Source organism: Nomascus leucogenys, chromosome 1a (genome assembly GCF_006542625.1).
Source record: "Nomascus leucogenys isolate Asia chromosome 1a, Asia_NLE_v1, whole genome shotgun sequence".
In the NCBI taxonomy this organism is placed as follows: Eukaryota; Metazoa; Chordata; class Mammalia; order Primates; family Hylobatidae; genus Nomascus; species Nomascus leucogenys.
Genome location: NC_044381.1, coordinates 2,623,218 through 2,642,301, shown reverse-complemented (window position 1 = coordinate 2,642,301; position 19,084 = coordinate 2,623,218). Strand labels below are relative to the sequence as shown.

General features: G+C 38.7%; 1 protein-coding gene across 1 annotated transcript in view; it reads right to left on the bottom strand.

Moving 5' to 3' along the window:
• Positions 1 to 16,361, bottom strand: part of SMARCA2 (SWI/SNF related, matrix associated, actin dependent regulator of chromatin, subfamily a, member 2) — a 207,952-nt gene extending 191,591 nt beyond the window's left edge. The window contains exon 1 of the mRNA XM_030826765.1: positions 16,283 to 16,361. The gene's annotated coding sequence lies outside the window, so the exon portion shown is untranslated. The remainder of the gene's footprint in view (positions 1 to 16,282) is intronic.
• Positions 16,362 to 19,084: the final 2,723 nt, after the last annotated feature.

Here is a 19,084-nt window from a genome sequence, read left to right as displayed (position 1 = left end):
ATGAATCTGAGAGCCAACACACAGTAACTAAAATGAAGTTTTCTAAAACAATACTTATCCTGACTAAATGTTATGCACTCTGAAGTTAACATTTTCTGTTCTGTTTCTTCTTTTAAAAAAAATGTTGGACACAACTCACCATGGCTTATAACTCATAATGAGTTAAAAAAACATTCTTTGGACCAATAGGCGATACACAGGTTAGAAACTTCTTGCCCTCACCTACATATTCTGCTTTTAGAGCAGGTTATTAAAACATGGGTCTTATGATTAGGAGTTTATGGGTTATATTCTATGATTCTTAGTCAAATAAAAATTTCCAATAGGTTCCTATATTTGAACTATCTTTTTTGATAAGTGGGTAACAGATAATGATGGATGACAATAAAACATACAAGTCAATCTCGGTTCTTCTTTTTCCACAATCGACAAATAGCCAGATATTATGAATATCGATCAATTATTTGTTTTTTTTTTTTTTTTTTTTTTTTTTTGAGACGGAGTCTCGCTCTGTTGCCCAGGCTGGAGTGCAGTGGCGCGATCTCGGCTCACTGCAAGCTCCACCTCCCGGATTCACGCCATTCTCCTGCCTCAGCCTCTCCGAGTAGCTGGGACTACAGGCGCCCGCCACCACGCCCGGCTAATTTTTTTGTATTTTTAGTAGAGACGGGGTTTCACCGTGGTCTCGATCTCCTGACCTCGTGATCTGCCCACCTCGGCCTCCCAAAGTGCTGGGATTACAAGCGTGAGCCACCGCGCCCGGTCTCGATCAATTATTTCTATTTAGAATCCATGGACATCAGAATAAATCAATAGTAGTCATGACTTTCTAATATAATGTATCAAAAAATAATAATAATAATAATTACGTTTTCGTGTTTCATGTCACATATGCTAAGAGCAAAATTTTAAAAATTCCCCACCTTGGTGAGAGTTTCGACTGTGAAATTTGCTCTTAACACTTCTAAGGCCTAATTTTTTTTTTTTTTTTTTTTTTTTTTTTTTTGAGACGGAGTCTTGCTCTGGCTCACTGCAAGCTCCGCCTCCCGGGTTTGCGCCATGCTCCTGCCTCAGCCCCTAGAGTAGCTGGGACTCCAGGCGCCCGCCACCACGCCCGGGTAATTTTTTTTCGTATTTTTAGTAGAGACGGGGTTTCACCGCGTTAGCCAGTATAGTCTCAATTTCCTGACCTCGTGATCCACCCACCTCGGCCTCCCAAAGCGTTGAGATTACACGTGTGAGCCACCGCGCCCGGCCCACCATCTGTATATCTTCTTTAGTGAGGTGTCTGTTAAGTTCTTTCGGCCATTTTTAGATTGGGGTGTTTGTGTCCTTCTTGTTGAGGGTTAAGAGTTCTCTGTATATTTTGGATAACACAACACTCCTTTATCAGGACTTTTGCAAATTTTTTCTCCCAGTCTGTGGCCTGTTTTCTCATTCTCTTGACATTGTCTTTTTGCAGACCAGAAGTTTTCAATTTTAATAAATTCAGCTTATCAATTATTTCTTTTACAGATTGTACCTCTGTATCTAAAGAGCCAAACCCAACATCATCTAGTTTTCTCCTATGTTATCCTTTAAGACTTTTATAGTTTTGTGTTTTACATTTAGGTGTATGGTGTATTTTGAGTTAATTTTTGTGAAGCTCTGTGCCTAGATTCCTGGGTTTTTTTGTTTGTTTGTTTGTTTGTTTGTTTTGACGATCAGTTGTCTATACTTACATGGGTCCATTTCTGGGCTCTTTATTGTGTTCCTTTGATCTATTTGTTTATTCCTTCACTAATATCATACTGTCTTGATTACCATAACTTTATGGTAAATCTTGAGGTCAGGTAGTGTGTTGTTCTCCTTCAGTATTGTGTGGGCTATTCCGAGTCTTTTGCTTCTTCACATAAACCTTAGAATCAGTTTGTCATTACCTACAAAATAACTTGCTGAGCTTTGTATTAGCATTGCATTAAATATATAGACCAATTTGAAAAGAACTGACATCTTGATAATATTGAGTCATCCTATTTATGAACATAGAATATATCTCCATTTATTTAATTCCTCTTTGATTTCTTTCACCAGAATTTTATAATTTTCTTCACACAGATTTTGTACATATTTTGTTAGATTTGTACTTAAGTATTTCATTTTGGGGGGTGTTAGTGTAAACGGTATTGTCTTTTTAATTTAAAATTTTACTTATTCATTGCTGGTATATAGGAAAGTAGTTAACTTTTGTATATTAACCTGTATCCTGCAACTTTGCTATAATTGCTTGTTAGTTCCAGGAGGATTTTTGTGATTCTGTCAGATTTTCTATATAGATGATTATGTCATCTGTGAACAAAGACAATTTTATTACTTCCTTCTCAATCTGTAACCCTTTTACTTCTTTTTCTTGTCTTATTGCATTAGCTAGGACTTAATTAAACTTTTAATCAGTGTTCTGAGTCATTACAACTGTTCCTCTTTCCTGAATAACATCCACCATGCCCTTTCTCCAGGAAAAAAAAAAAAATTCACTTTAGTGATGGATGCACTGCTAGGCTTAAAAAGAATTGCCATACGTGGCATCTGATATAATTTTGCCAATAATGAAAAAGGAAAGCTACTTGGAAAAGCCAAAGAACACTGAGTGATGTAAGCATCAACATTTGCACATTTAAGTCTGGTGCGGTGGCTCACACTTGTAATCTTGACACTTTGGGAGGCTGAGGCAAGAAGATTGCTTGAGTCCATCAGTTCTAGGCTTCAGTCTAGATTGTGATTGTACCACTGCACTCCAGCTTAGGCAACAGAGCAAGGCCCTGTCTCTTAAATAAATAGTTTTCAAAAAGCTCATAAAAAAATTTGCACCTTAGACAATGTATATATTGAGAAAATATGGAAAGTACGTATGATGAAATACTGCTGAAGTCCTTTCCATATCAATTTTGAAAATAATCCATAACACACTTATTGATGGCAGGGCTCAGCAACACTAGGAGATGGGTTGACCATCAACAAGAGAGAATGTGAACTCCTTCAAATGAAGTTCCATCTTGGGCAAGTCAAGTGACCTTGGACATGTCAAATCACCTGTGAGCCTTTTTATCTTCATTTATAATGTGAGAGAATGTGCTCCAAAACATTTCTAAAGTTCCTGCTATCTTAAACTCTGTCTCTGTTTCCTCATCTTAAGGTCGGGGCTATTATAATGGCACCTAACACAATGCATTGTTATGAAAATTATAAAAGACAATAGATTTAATGCACATATTACACTTCCAACACAGGGAAACACTCAGTAAATGAAGCTACTGTTATTTTTTTTTAGTTCCTTCTGTCTAAGAAGTTACAAAGAGTGATTATTATCTGTTCTAATTTTTTTAACTCTTAGAAGTCAATTACTTTATAATCTACTAAGCTGCATTGGTCTTTTTGTCCTAACTTAATACTTCTCCTTTTTTTCAGGTAAATTATGATCAGTCCCTTCCATGGACTTCACTTCCATTTGCCCTTCTGCACCTTCTTGGCCAAATCCCCACGTTTTAGGCCTTCTTGCTCAGTCCATCTTCCTTTGAATGCCCTTTCAGAACTCTTGGTCACTCTCATGCTCAGAAAACAAGGTGTCAAATCTTCACTGCTCCCCCAAATTTTAGTTCAATATCTCCAACTGCCCTGAAGCCATGCATGTTTGAATGGTTTTCCTTCATTTTACCATGTCTAAAGCATAATTCCTCACTTTACCTAAAATTAGTGTCTTTTTCAAGCATCTCTTTTGTTGTCAATAATTCTTATTATCTGCATGTATTTTTTGTACTGACAAATTATATTACCAAATATTTGATTAAAGAAAAAAATCATCCTAAATTCCACGGGCTCAACCCAATCACTGCTAATTTAGTTGTAGTTCTTTCCAATCTTTTTCATCATGTATTTTTTGTACCATAATCCCAGCTTATAATACCCATTGTGTCTTGCTTATAATTCTAAGTATTCCCTAGGGATTTTCAGTGTTAAAGCCTTCATAATAGATTATTATATAACTATTCTCTCTGTTTCTAGTAATTCTGTCCCCCAGTCCAATATACATGTCTAACTTTAAACTTATTCACAGCACTGTTTTATGCATCTTTCATGTATTCAAGAACCTTGGGTGTTTGTTTTTTTTTTTTTTGGCGGCATCTCACTTTGTCACCCAGGCTGGAGTGCAGTGGCACTCACTGCAGCCCTTGCCTCCTGGGTTCAAGCAATCCTCCCACCTCAGCCTCCTGAGTAGCTGGGATTACAGGCGTGTGCCACCACACCCAGCTAATTTTTCTATTTTTAGTAGAGATGGGGTCTCACCATGTTGGCCAGGCTGGTCTCAAACTCGTGACCTCAAATGATCCACTCACCTCAGCCTCCCAAAGTGCTGGGATTATAGGCATGAACCAACACGCCCAGCCAAGAACCTTGGGTGATTCTTTACTGCTCAGAAAAATGATGACCCGGCTCCTTAGTCAAGCACTGAAGGCCCTCCTCAAACAGGAATCCATTCTTTTTAGCCTCCTCCTATGTAGGCCAAACTCTACTACTGATTTATTCCAAACACCAAAATGGTAATTGCCTTAGTGCTTTCCTTCAAACCATTCCTCCCACGTAAAATGCCCACTTCCCCTTCTATGCTTCTTTTAGTACAGGTGCTGTTCTACCCCTCCCCATCACACTCCCCGAGGCTTCCCCAGCTGCCCCACCCATTGTGGTTACTCTCTTCTCTCTTTTGAACAATTTCTACTTGTTTTAATACTTGAGATACTCATTTGACAAGCTCCAAGACGGTTATCTTCTACCTTAATATGTCCTCAGAGTTCAGGACAAAGGGCGCCCTCAATAAATATTTATTAATGATGATGATGGTGCCCATTGTCAGCACAGCTGTTCTGCTTTCTATGATAATGAGAAAGCATTAGGGAGAAAATTCACTCCAGTCCTCCTTAAATGCTGCCAAAAGTCCCGCAAGATTCACATACATCCTACTCAATACCATAGACATAATCAGTGTTGGAAGGAAGGAAAGGAGGAAGGGAGGAAGGGAGGAAGGAAGGAAGGAAGGAAGGAGAAAAAAGGAAAGAAAAGAGGGAAGGAAGGAAAGAAAAGAGGGAGGGTAGGAGAGAGGGAGGGAGGGAAAGAAAAGAGAAGGGAAGGAGAAAGAAGAAGAAAGGAAAAGGAAAGAAAGAAAGGAATGAAAAGAAGGCTTATTTTGCATTTTCACATAATATATTTTATTTATGATATAGCAGAGATAAATGTGAAGCATTCTATTATGAAATGTCTTGAGACTCAGACAGCTTTAGCAGGGAGTAGCAGACGAGTCCAAATTGGGACCCACTCTTTGTAAATCTAGCCAATGCATTTTAGTCATATCATAAGCAGTGTAACATGATGACTGCAAGCTTGGGCTCCCAGGTGGTGTTGCCTAGGATAAAATTTCAACTCCATCAACTACTAGTTGCAAGATTATGGGCAAATCACTCAATTTTTCTGTGCCCCGGTTTACCCATCTGTGAATGAAGGCAATAGCAATTTTGTTCTGGAAGATGTTTAATAAACAGCTCTCACCCTAAAGTCTCTGATTTGTAGCATATTTTAATTTCCATGATGTAAGTACTGCCACAATGGCTGATTTCAAGCTACCAACAGGCTCACAAAATTCCTGAAAGTGTAACAATTGGCTCTTACGGATATCTTCCTTACAGGGTTGCTGTGAATATTACATGAGTTTGTACATACAAAGCACTTAGTACTGGCCTTGGCACATCATACACTTAGTCTGATAAATAGTCACTATTTTTGTTATACCATTTTAGCTCGCTTTCTTCTATGGAAATGGAGGATAGAAATAGTATTATTGAAAAAAGCAGTTGCCTTGCTTTTAGTTCATTTCAGCCCCTTCCTAATCACATGCTTTGTGTTCACTACTGCCAAGCAGCCCCATTGACTTATTTGAATTTTCTTTCCTTTTCCTTAATTCATTTTTTTTTTTTTTTTTTTTTTTTTGGAGCATTCTAAGAATCAGAGGACTGGCTTAAAGCCACACACCAGGAAAAAAAAAAAAGGAGTTATAGAAAGTAAGGATAATCCCAACTGAATAATTTTCCCTGAATAATCATTTTAGGAAAGACTTAAGTACTACCTCATATAACTAGATATAAAAATTTGTTTGGATACAATTACTTTTTTCTGCATTTTGAGGAAGACTATGAATTGAACTCCACCTAGCCTCTTTTCAAAATAATTTTATTCCCCGGTGTTCTTCTGACACAAAATAAATAAGAATTTTCATTAAACAATCTCAAAATATATTAATCTGGACAATGTGACTTTCTGCTTTTTGGTTTCTGTGGGCATATCCATGACTTCCACTTACAAAATATCCGCTTATGAATATTTTAATTTGCTGAGTGTATCCTCAGAACTTACACTTAGGCAATACACATTGGATACCTATGGAAAACATGGTGTTTTTCAATAAAATGTTGGCCAGTCAATAGCTCTGTTCATCAGCTACAAACCCCAGACCCCAGCACGTTTCTGTAGACTATCTTGCTCTTTCCTGCTCAGATGTTTTGTCACTCCTTTGTTTTACAACTTTTGAATTCACCATTTCCTTCTCCCACTAATAAAATGGTTTGTAACTTTGCTTTTGTGAACTTCCCGCTGTTCTCAGCCACTTTCTTTGTTGTTCGGTTCCTCATGTTGCTATTTGTTACTTCTGTTCAACAGCTAGGGAGTCTTTTAATTACCAAGTGCCTCCTTTTATCATTGGAGGAATGGAAGAGACATTGAAAAGTTGAGTCTACAATCCCATGCAAACCACCTGCTTGAATCTTCCCTCTCTAGAGAAAACAGAAGTCTCTTCCAATCTTCTCCCTCCCATGTCTCCCCCTCCCCTACAACAACCCTGGCAATCACCTTTCCATTTTCCGTCTCTGTGATTTTGACTACTCTAGGTATGTCACATAAGTGGAACCATAGAGTATTTGTCGTTCTGTGAGTGGATTATTTCACGGAGCATAATCCCTTCAAGTTTCTTGCATATTGTAGCATATGACAGGATTTTCTTCCTTTTTAAGGCTGAATAACATTCCATTTTATGTATATACAACCTTGTGCTTACCTCTTCATCTGTTAATAAATACTTGGGTTGCTTTAATTTTTTTGGCAATTGCCCATAATGCTGCTGCTATGAACACAGGTTTACACATATCTGTTCTGGTTCCTGCTATCAATTCTTTTGCGTATAAACCTGGAAGTGAAATCTCCGGATCATATCGTAATTCTATTTTCAATGTTTTGAGGAACTGCCATACTGTTTTTCATAATGGCCATACCACTGTATATTCCTACCTCCAGCACACAAGTGTTCCCAGTTTCACCACATCCTTTCAGCACTTGGTATTTTCTGGTTTCTGGTTTTTATTTTTTAAATTGATAGTAGCCATTTTAATGGGTATGAGATGGTATCATCTGCCATTTTTATATTACTGATCTTTGTTAAAAACTGGAATGTTTTTAAGCAGAAAGCTAAATGTCAAATTTCTGTCATTCACCATGTTGATCCTATGCTCATAATTTTCAAAATCCCTTGAATTTTGCTTGTTACTGCCATTTTCATTTTTGTGCTAAGGCACATGACTTGGTTTCCAAGACCAAATCAGAGACTGTAAAATCTACTTGAATTCTGTGATGTGCTTGTTAATAACATCTCTCCACTTTTTCCATGGTAAATGCCATCCTGCAGGACCGTCCAGGCTTGGTAACACTTCTCCAGCTGGAGGGCAGTAGGCCACTTCTCCCCGCACAATTAAACTGCTTATGGTTGACCTTTCTATTTCCTTTTTGTCAGCTTTATTGAGGTATAATATATACTTAAGTGTAAAATTTGATGAGTTCTGACAAATCTGTGGAGTATTGAAACCACCACCAAGGTCATGATACAGAATGTTTTAAGGGGTTATTATTTGACTTCTCTGCCTTAATTAATTCAACAAAACAGAAACCTGGTATATATATACTATTATTAACAGTAGTATAAACTACTGTTCACAGGTAATAAACAATATCACTCCCATATCTTTATCCTTGTCCTGTTATTGCTAAAAGATTCTTTAGAACACAAAAGGAAGATAGAAAAGGTGTGGAGAGGAGCCTGTAGGAGAGGACAGGAGAGAAGGGAAGAGAGAAGGAAATAGTATGTTTATTCTAAGTTAACATATTTAAATAAGAATAACACTAGACTATTATTATGATTTGTTTTTTCCTCCTCCTGTAGTAAATGGCTACATCCCTGTGGTCTGAATAATTTATCTTTCACAAGACAGTTTCTTTTTTTTGTTTTTTTTTGCCTAACATTGTGCCTATAGACTCGTAAGTAGGTTAGTTACTTGCTTGCTTTCTTTTTTTGTTTGTTTGTTTGTTTTTTGAGACAGAGTCTCGCTCTGTCGCCCAGGCTGGAGTGCAGTGGCGCCATCTCGGCTCACCGCAAGCTCCGCCTCCCCGGGTTCCGCCATTCTCCTGCCTCAGCCTCTCCGAGTAGCTGGGACTACAGGCACCCGCCACCACGCCCGGCTAATTTTTTGTATTTTTAGTAGAGACGGGGTTTCACCGTGGTCTCATCTCTTGACCTCGTGATCCGCCCGCCTCGGCCTCCCAAAGTGCTGGGATTACAAGCGTGAGCCACTGCGCCCGGCCTGCTTACTTTTTTCCTTCTTTTCTTTTTGTTTCTTTTCAGAGATGCTACTCTCTGAAATGTGGTTATTTACTTATTCTTGATTAACAATCTACTTTGAAATGTCATTTCTCAATGGAGGAGCATTTATATTGGTCACATCAAATTCACTTATTTTCTATGAGTTTTATGTTTTATTCAACAAATACATGATTGAGAATTTACTCTGCACAGGATATTCCATTATTCTTTCAGGAATTTTATTTTACATCCAACGAACTCTTTACTTAGCATTTACTATGTATCAGGCAAGTCTTTCTCTTACCTTGCTTACAGCTAAATTAGAAACTAAGTTTTCTCCTTTTCCTGCACTATCTAGGATGGCTTTTTCTATATTCAGGCCACAACTTTATGTAGCATTTGTTAACATTTTCCCTCTACACAAATAGCATTGTGTTCTTTAGTTCAAGCAAGGCTTGGAATTTGTCAGACTTTTTCCAGTTTTCTTCAGAGCTTATTATTTGCCTTTATGTATTTTGGAATTTTGCTGTGTTTTAATTAGAGGTCTGTTAAGTTACCTTGGACTCTATATTTAAAGACTTCTATCCCAAATCTCTTTGTCTACATATAACTCAATCACATCCTGGCACTTCTGAAGTTTCCATTTTGGGACCTGATTCTAACACTAAAATGATGCCTTGTCCATTCTGATGCTTGAGTCTCCAATATCGAGTTTCCCCTGAAATCCCAATAGTTCTTTGTGTGTAATAGGTGACCAGTATTGACTTATCTTATAGAATTTTAAAAGTCAAAAGAACTTTATGGATCAAAAACATAGGGGTAAATTTTCATGATCTTGAATTTGGCAATGGTTTCTTATGTATGACACAAAAAGCACAAGCAACAAAAGAAAAAAGGAATAAATGGAACTTCATCAAAATTAAACATTTTTATGCTTCAAAGGACACTATCAAGAAAGTGAAGAGAGTGCACAGGAGACAATATTTGCAAATCATATATCTGATAAGAGCCTAGTATCCAGAATATAAAAGAACTCTTACTACTCAACAACAAAAAGATAAAAACAACCCACTTAAAAGATAGGCAAAGAAATTGAATAGACATTTTTCCAAAGAAGGTATATAAGATGATAGTGGTGATGATGGTATCAAGGCTTTTCAAACGAAGCAACTGAGCACGAGCCTTAGTGGATTGATTGATCCATTGTTTAAAAATTTTTTGGGTGCCCCTTTTGTGACTGGCACTGTGCTAGGCTAGGAATTCAATGACAGACAAAAACAGATGCTGTTCATCTTTCATGAAACTTGATTTTGGGATGGAGATAGACACTAACCAAGTGATCAACCAACTGCAGACTGAGGTGAATTCTATGAAGCAAAGAAACACTTTCTATGAAAATGCAGAGTAAAGAAACTTAGTCTAGACTAAGGTTCAGAGAAGGCTTGCTTCTCAGAGCAATTTTTGAGCTGAGATCTGTGGAATGGGTAGGAGAGGTGGGCAAGCAATCTAAGAAGAGAGATCAGCATGTGCAAAGCCTATGGCAGAGGAAACATGACATTCAAGGGCATTCAAGGCCATGCGATATAAGGTAGTTGTGGTTGGAGCAAGCTGCATAAAGAGGAGATGAGGCTGGAGAGACCAGCAGGGCCTGGTAGGGCCCCCTACATAGGCCCTGATAAGGATATTGCTCTTTATCCTATGGGTGATAGCAGTAGGGATGGATAATGGTTATCCTTATCCTAGCAGTCAAGAATGGACTGGAAGGGGCAAGAGTGGATGTGGAGTGAAGTAGAAGTTAGGAAGCGTTTGCAGGAATAGATGATGGTGTTCTTGAGAGGTGGTGATAGAGATGGGGAGAACTTGAGCTAGACCTCTAGAACAGGAGTAGAGTTAAAAAAGGAAAGGGGAAGTCTGGCCCAGGCAGACCAACACCATGCACAGAGACATGGAGGCATTAAAGCATGAAGCAGAAGTTGAGTTTGGTGAACCCTTAGGTCACTATGGCAGGATCCATGGAACGGCCATGGGAAGGTGTTGGAGCAGTCTACAGGAATCAGATCACCGTGGAGCTCATTGGCAAGTTTGGACCTTATCTTGGTGGACATGGGAAATTGTAAACCCATTTAAAAAGGGAAATGTGACTACCAGATTCACATTTTACAAATATTATTCCAGGGGTGGCAGAGAATAGATTTAAGAGGAGTAAATAGAAGGTAATCTTGAGTATTAAACCAGGAAGCTGGATAGGGGTTGGTTGCAACTGCTCAACCTGAGAACTAATGAGGATCTGGATCACGCAATATCATGCGGGTGGGAGAATGAGATGCATGTAATACTACTACTGAGACAGGACCAATTGGTAATCACAATAGTCGTGATTTGTGAAGCCCATGGCACATGTATAACCCCAGTATCTTCTCACCTACTGTCTCATGGGTCCTTGCCTGCTTAGCGGCTATGGCACTAAACAAATAAAAAGACGCCATTGGAACAGAGTCTCTGACAACATTCTGCTTCCAGAAGTTCCCCTCATTTCGTTGTGACACTGTCACCTATCTAAACTACCAGTTCTTTAAGGAGAGGGATGATATTTTATTTCCAATTTCATGTCCCACCTCTGTTGCCATGTTTGCCTCAAAGAAGAGGTTCAATAGACACTTGAATAAAGTATACGACTTTGTAAGGCTTATTTCTCAGTGTACCTGCCACACTGCTAACATCAAGGGGTAAAAATAAACACATGTTAGAGAATTATGGAACTCTGAAGACCTCACTGCCTAACTTGCTGATGTCTTAGCTGTTTTTTAAGACAAAATACTGCCCTCATTCTGCTCATGCGCATAAAAATCTGTCATTCTTATCACCAAGGTGTGTCGGTTTTGACTGATGTTCCACTGTCAGATCTGTTGTAATGTGCACAGGGGGGTAAACCAATATGTGATTTAAATGAATTAAAAAAGCTATCTCAAGCTCAAAACACCTATGAAGAGAGTGTCACATCAACATTCAAGAAAAATGGGCCCAAAAGTTTATTTGACCTTGTCTTTCAAGTTGTGTCAATTCCATCTCAAGGGTTCTACAATAAAATAAAGATGTCCTTTTTTCTCACAATGTCCCTGGCTTATCTGATATAAATTCTATTTATCAGACCTCCTATCTTCAATGATGTAAGCAGATCCCATTGGAAAATCTGGTTCTGAGACTACTTGCTCACAAAATTTTAGTCTCAGAGAACTTTTAGTTAAGACATAATTCCTGAAAGGCAAGGCTTTGAAGATATTGGGGATAGGGATAAAGCAATTAGACTAGTAATTCAGAGATTAGAACTTACATTACCAGTGTTTAAAGCTTAATAAAGGCTTTAACAAAGAATAGTTAGATAAGTCTCAGAAAGGAATCAGAGCAAAAGAAAAAAGTTTATTTGATGTGTGAACACTAAATAGTCTCTAATATACATTGGTATGCATATAAAATTTATACATGCATATCAGCCAGTTTGGTCTGCTAATTATGATGCAAAAATATGGAAGAAAGGTCGTAAAATTTCTTTTAGAATTAATTTATACAATCCAAGAGATAGATGCTAACATTGTCACATGGCAAAATCTCCTAGAACTGTAGGATTATTATTTCCCTTCATGATCTAAGGTTACTTTCAAACTAGTTGGCCTTCCTGTTGCTGATTTAGGAGATAGAAATGGGAGAGTATGGTACGGATAAGTGTCCAGAGAGGAGTGGGAAGAGAAAAGACTCAGGTAATGTATTGGACGACATGTAATATTGTGTCCTGGGCTGTGTTAGTAAGGGATGTTGTCTTTTGTCTTCCAATTAGTAGGAGCGAGAACTCAGCCACCATCAGGAGCTCTGCCAGTGGTGGAGACACTGGAGTCAGGGTACCTGTTCTCCTGGTTGAGCTTCCAGGCAGCATGCCTCCTCCCAAGGCCACAGTTTTTCTGGAGGCAGGGGAGGGGGTGTCATCTTGTATCACTTGCCCTGGGTTCTGATACCTGCTCCTTTCTCACTCTCTCATGCCTACAGCTGCTAATGGTTCTGCACCATTGCAATCCTTGAAATGCTTGCAGTGGTGAACAACTAATCTGATGATTTCCTTGAACTCTGCCCATAACTTTGTAAATGTCCCTTCATTAACATGCCTCAAACCCTTTTGAATGTACCGGCTGCTTTTTGCTTGGAACTCTGACTGACGCAATTGTCTTCCAACAGAAATGGAGCATTAAGCTCTAACAAGGTGATCATGGAAAATCCCAAGGAGATAAGGTAACAATTTTTACTGACCTCTTTCTTTGGCCTTAGTAATAAAATAAAAATGAATGCTTAAAATATAATCTGTGGTTAATTATTGACGGAATAATGTTATCCTCATTAGTGCCTGCTCTTTTCTGGTAAGCCCAGCTCCTCAATTAACTATAAACCAAATTATGAAACAACTTTATGAATTAAGTATTGAACATGTTACATTTGAGATCCCTGATGGACAGTCTAGTGGTAATACTTTCTAAGTGTTAAAGATGAAATTGTTTGCCCCTGAGGCAGTGAGTTCCACATTGCAGGCACTGTCCAAGCAGCAGCTGGAAAAGCAATGAATCACTTGTTGAGCTTGCTGATTTTAAGGTCTTTTCCAATATGTACTTTTATGATTTTAAGTTATAATATTTTATCACCAGAATTTTTATTATGAAAATGTTGGCTATTCAGTTGGATATTTTAATAAAATGGTACATGAACAACACACACACAGATATTTAAGCACAAAAACCTTAAAGAATATTCCTATCTTCAGTATGACATGGTGGAAACTCTGGTCTCTGGAGAGAGCTAAAGCTCTGACTCAGTGCCAGTTCTCAACAAAAAGCTGCATGTCCTGTGAAAGTTACCTAACATCTCTGAGTCTCGGTTTTCTCACATTTTTCTCATAGAGCGATGGTGAGAATTCAATGAGCTGACACCTAGGACAAATTTAGGTACTCAGTAAAGGTTTCACATTCACCATTAAACTGTTCTTCCTGTTACGTTAATAGTGCAAAGATAAATAAGAGTGTGTTTAAGGATTCTTTTCTAAATTGAAAAACCACAAAGTAATGATCAACGCGTCTACTTTAGCATCTCACAATACGACATGACCTGGCAAATACGTTGTTTAAGAAGGAGTCTTTCCCGAGAGAGCTGATATTTTAAAATACTAGAAACAAATTCTCTTTATATAGTGCTGCTATCCACCTTATAGCCATTTTGTACTTAAAGCATCAAAACACTATAAGCCAGGCATTATTATCTCTACTTATAAAGGAAGGAATTTATAAGGGCAGTTAACCTCACTCATTATTCTATAGGAAGTAGTCTTTCCACTAACTTATCTGGACATTTTACTCTGGTTGGGAAAACAAGACGAAAAAATTTAAAAAATTTAAAAAATCAAATTACATATAGCAGCATAGACATGCTATATGAGTCAAGCCAACTCATTTCTAAGTACAATTAAGAATTTGTGGGGCAGGAAAATCTCCCTGCCCCACAAATTCTTGGGTGGAGTATTCTGGCAATAAGATAAACATGTAGCCTGTAGGTTCAGCAGAAACGTAACCAAATCTTGGCTGTTTCATATCCAAGTTGTGTCAGTTTGGACAAACTCTTCAGCTTTCTCTGCCTCAACTCCCTCATCTGCCGAACAGAGGTTAAAATAGAACCTACCCATTGGGTTATTATGAGGTTTAAATGAAATAATCTAGTTAAAGTGCTTATTAAAGCCCCTACTGCAGACAAAGTGTTTAATAAATAGAACTGTTATTATTACAAGACAAAGCAACAGAGTCCCACTGGAGAGCTAATTTGCTGAGAGCCACAGAGCTGGTTACTGACAAAGAAGAGACTGGAGCCTAGTTCCTGTCCAGTGTCCTTTAGTTATGAATGAACCATCGCTTAATTAGGTTTTGAAACATAGGTGATAAGAACTTCAGCTAAAAGAAAGAATGAGGGCTAGATAATGAGCTCTCTATCTGCAATCTATGGACGTTGCTTTTCTCAGAAGCAGACACGTCACAAGTAGCTATGCAGAAAACATAAATAAATCACATTCCTTCCAAATGTTCTTGCCTTCCTCCCCTGTGGGAGACTGCCTCACAGTTAAACACCTTATAACATGGCTCACTTGTGATTTCAGTGACCAAATTCCCTTCGACAGGTACAAAAAGGCACAGCCTTAGAACACATTTGGCTCTTACCGTGACTAACGCCACAGTGAGGCCTCAGTGTAGACAGTTCTGGCAGGACAGAAATAGACGTGGAGATTAAAGAACCCAAAGTAAAGGGTGCCATCATCTTCAAGACTAGCCTGCGCTCAGTTTTATACACACGCCTTAACTATTTTGAGTCACCAGGGACTTATCACTCTCAGCCTCAATTAAGAAAGCATTTTTCTAGTCACATGTTGTAACCAGGAGAACAGTAGCCTTACAACCAGTTACCATAACATCCTTGGCTAATAGGACAGGCTCTTTAACAATGCATTAAGGCTGAATGAATTTGGGCAATCAAGAATAAAATAATAGTGAAACTTTAAAGAAGAGTGTGCTTAAGATGATTCTTCAGGCTTTTCTCTGATTAGTTGTCTTCTGTTAGAAGTATTTGTTGTTCGTTGCCTTTTAAAAATCATTTCACATGGATCCTAGTCAACTGCAGTGAGCACAAGTTGACCCAAAATCTTTATTAGGCTCTTGCGGCGCCATCTTTCTGACTTTTCTTGGAATAAAAGTAGAGCCTCCCTGGGTTTAGAAACTACTTTTCTGGTTAATGAGGACCGAACAGTTTTTATTCCTAATTACGGTAGTCCCTTTTATAATGTCATGTTTCTAGAAGCGATTGGAACATTTGCATCTTTAAACGCCAAGCCAGCAAAAACAGTTGTAGCATATATTAAACTCTGAGTAATTATAATATTCTATTTAATTCTTTCAGACTGGGAGAGAGACTTCCACATGAACTGTCTGCAGATTCCCAGACAGTAACAGAGGAGAACTTTCCAGTACAATGTTCCTGAGAAAGCTGCAGTTCTGAGGACAGGCATATTAACACAAGTGATGCAAGAGCCTCGGAGATGCCTTTCTCAGCTATATCAGCTTGAGGAATCTATTCATTCCTCCTCTTTCTTAAAGAATAAGGCGGCCTCCTGCTGCTTCTCTGTTAAACATAAGGAATTTAAAACTCACCAGTTTAGAGGGCCTAGCTTAGATTATACGGCTGGATTTTAGCCAATGTATATGGTGTTGATATGGAATTTTAAAAGTATATTAGCCAGCAACATTCCTCTGCTGATTAATCCTTTTTGAGTGATTCTGCATACTCAGTTTGTATCCTTCTAGTTGGTTCCTCTCTGTTTTTACTTTATTCCAGTTACTTAACTTCACCCTTAAAACCAGGAGGAGTTTTGTAGTCAATTTTCCCCTTTAGCAAATATGATGGGTAGTAGCTGCCATCTCAACAATGGTGACAAAAGACAGAAGGAAACGATACATCCTCCCTTCACCTTGAGTCACTTTCCATGCTAATTCAGGCAAGACTTACTTTTAGGAAGAGGCCAGCATGGTATGACACTTTAGCTTCATGCCCAGCATTGCTACCTGTGTCATCTTTGAATCTCGACTTCCACATCTGTAAAATGGAGAAGTCTCTGTAAAGATCAAGAAATAACACATACAAAGCACCAAGCTTGGTACACAAGGAAAGGCTTGCGACATGTTAGTTGCCTTTCCCTTTCATTTTAAGGTGGTCAGATAGATCACTTAAAAGTCTGCTTAAGAAAGAAAATTTGCAATGGAAACCTCAAAAATTGTTAACCAGTGAAATGTTCTTTGGTAAGTAATTACAGAAAATTGGATAACATTCTAAATATGAAACTTGTTTCATGTAATTAACCTGAGGCCTTTTAGGCAACAGGTGGCAAGAATAGCCTGTATAAGGAATGTATGATCCAGCAAGAGATTAGCATCGGCCTACTTACCACCAGGGGACAATATCAGGCTATAATTATTGTGTAAATGCTACTTACGAAATACTGGCCTCAGTGACGTCAGACCCCAAAAGAGGTATGCAGTAGTTTTTTTCCAGTAGCATCCAAAGAGGGGGCATAGTGTGGTGGAAAGAATATTGGCCTTTGACTCCACGTCCTGTTACCTACTTGCTAATTAAATATCTCTGAAACTGAGTTTTTTTTGTGTGTGTTTAATCTGTAAAATGTGAAACAAAATTTTTAATTGCCTTTCAGGATGATTTGAAGCAGAGATTATCAAACTTCTATGTGTGCACAAAGCACCTGAAGACCTCGTTGTAATGCAATGTGGTTCAGGAGGCTTGCAGCGGAACCTGAGATTCTGCATTTCCAATAACTCCCAGGAAATGCTAGTGCTGCTGGTTTGAGGACCACATTTGAGAAGCAAAGATTTAGAGGATTATATGAGACATTATATACGTAAAAAGGACTTGTAGACTCTTGGGTACAACAGATAGAAGGGAATGTCATTAGTAGCAGTATTCACATACAGTATTCAACTTAGAATGAAAGGATGCGAAAGTCAGTGGAGTTACATATTTTCTCTAATATGTATTTTCTCTAATATGTAAACTACTGACTTTCACATCCTTTCATTCTTCTTTTCAGTGCTTCTAGCAGTACCTGTTCAATAATTAATTTATTTTATTTTATCCCAGTTACTTTAACTTCACCCTTAAAACCAGGAGGAGTTTGGTAATCACTATTCCCCTTTAGCAAATATGATGGGTAGTAGCTGCCATCTCAACAATGGTGACAAAAGACAGAAGGAAATGATAGATCCTCCCTTCACCTTGAGTCACTTTCCATACTCTTCTTTTCAGTGCTTCTAGCAGTATCTGTTCAATAACTAATTTTTTAGTGTAGTTAAGATGGGGCCTATGGAATATACCATGCTTTGTACAACATAGATATTGGAAAGAAGAAAAGGAGGGATAAAGGGAAGGAGGAAGGAAGGGTGAAAAGATAAAAATACATAGTGTTTAATGGTATGTCTCCTCTTAGAGAAAAGGGAATGTGACAGAAGAAATGAAGACAGCCCATTAACATATTACTTTGAATATTTGAGGACAGTCGTAAGTAAAGACATATTAAAGATATTTACGTTGATGATGGGGGAATTTAGGGATGGTATTGTGAATAGATATGGCTTGATATATTTCCAGAAACTATCTGTGATGTCTCATCTGTCTATATCAGGGGTCTCCAGTCCCCAGGTCATGAACCAGTACTGGTCAGTGGCCTGTTAGGAACCAGGCCGCACATCAGGAGGGGAGCTGCAGGTGAGCGAGCATTACCACCTGAGCACCACCTCCGGTGCTCAGGATCAGCAGTGGCATTAGATTCCCATAGGAATGCAAACCCTATTGTGAACTGCACATGAGAAGGATCTAGGTTGTTCACTCCTTATGAGAATCTAACCAATGCTGGATGATCTGAGATGGAACAGTTTCATCCCAAAACCATCCCCACCCTGCCATCCTGGTCCATGGAAAAATTGTCTTCCACAAAACTGGTTGGTCCCCGGTGCCAAACGGGTTGGGGACTGCTGGTATGCTATATCTACTCAAAGGCCCCTGGAAGAGATACAAAAACATGGAGAAAATATTTTTGTCAAAAACATTACTTTTAGATCTGAATCCAAGACCACGGACCTTATCTGTGAGTGAACAGCATTTATTGAGCACTCACTGTGTGCACAACATGATACGAAGTACCCTTCCTTTTTCCATGGAACTCAACTTCATGATTGTGCCAGTGCATGGCCAAGGGGTACCAGGATCCAAGAGCAGGGCTACATTGTTTTCTCATCATTTTTGGCAAGCTGGCTTTACCTTCTAAGTTTCAAAAAGACTTCAGAGGTAATCCTCAGTCACTTTCTTTTTTTTTTTTTTTTTTCTTTTGTTGTTATTTTTTTTTTTTTTTTTTTATTGAGACGGAGTCTCGCTCTGTCGCCCAGGCTGGAGTGCAGTGGCACGATCTCGGCTCACTGCAAGCGCCGCCTCCCGGGTTCACGCCATTCTCCTGGCTCAGCCTCTCCGAGTAGCTGGGACTACAGGCGCCCGCCACCACGCTTGGCTAATTTTTTTTGTATTTTTAGTAGAGACGGGGTTTCACCGTGGTCTCGATCTCCTGACCTCGTGATCCGCCCGCCTCGGCCTCCCAAAGTGCTGGGATTACAAGCGTGAGCCACCGCGCCCGGCCGTCACTTTCTACTAATATTTGCACTAACCGAAAAAAGACAAGCATTTAAAGGTAAATTCCCCTCAGGATCCTTTATTCAAATGATACTTCACCACATCACCCAATCTCAAGTT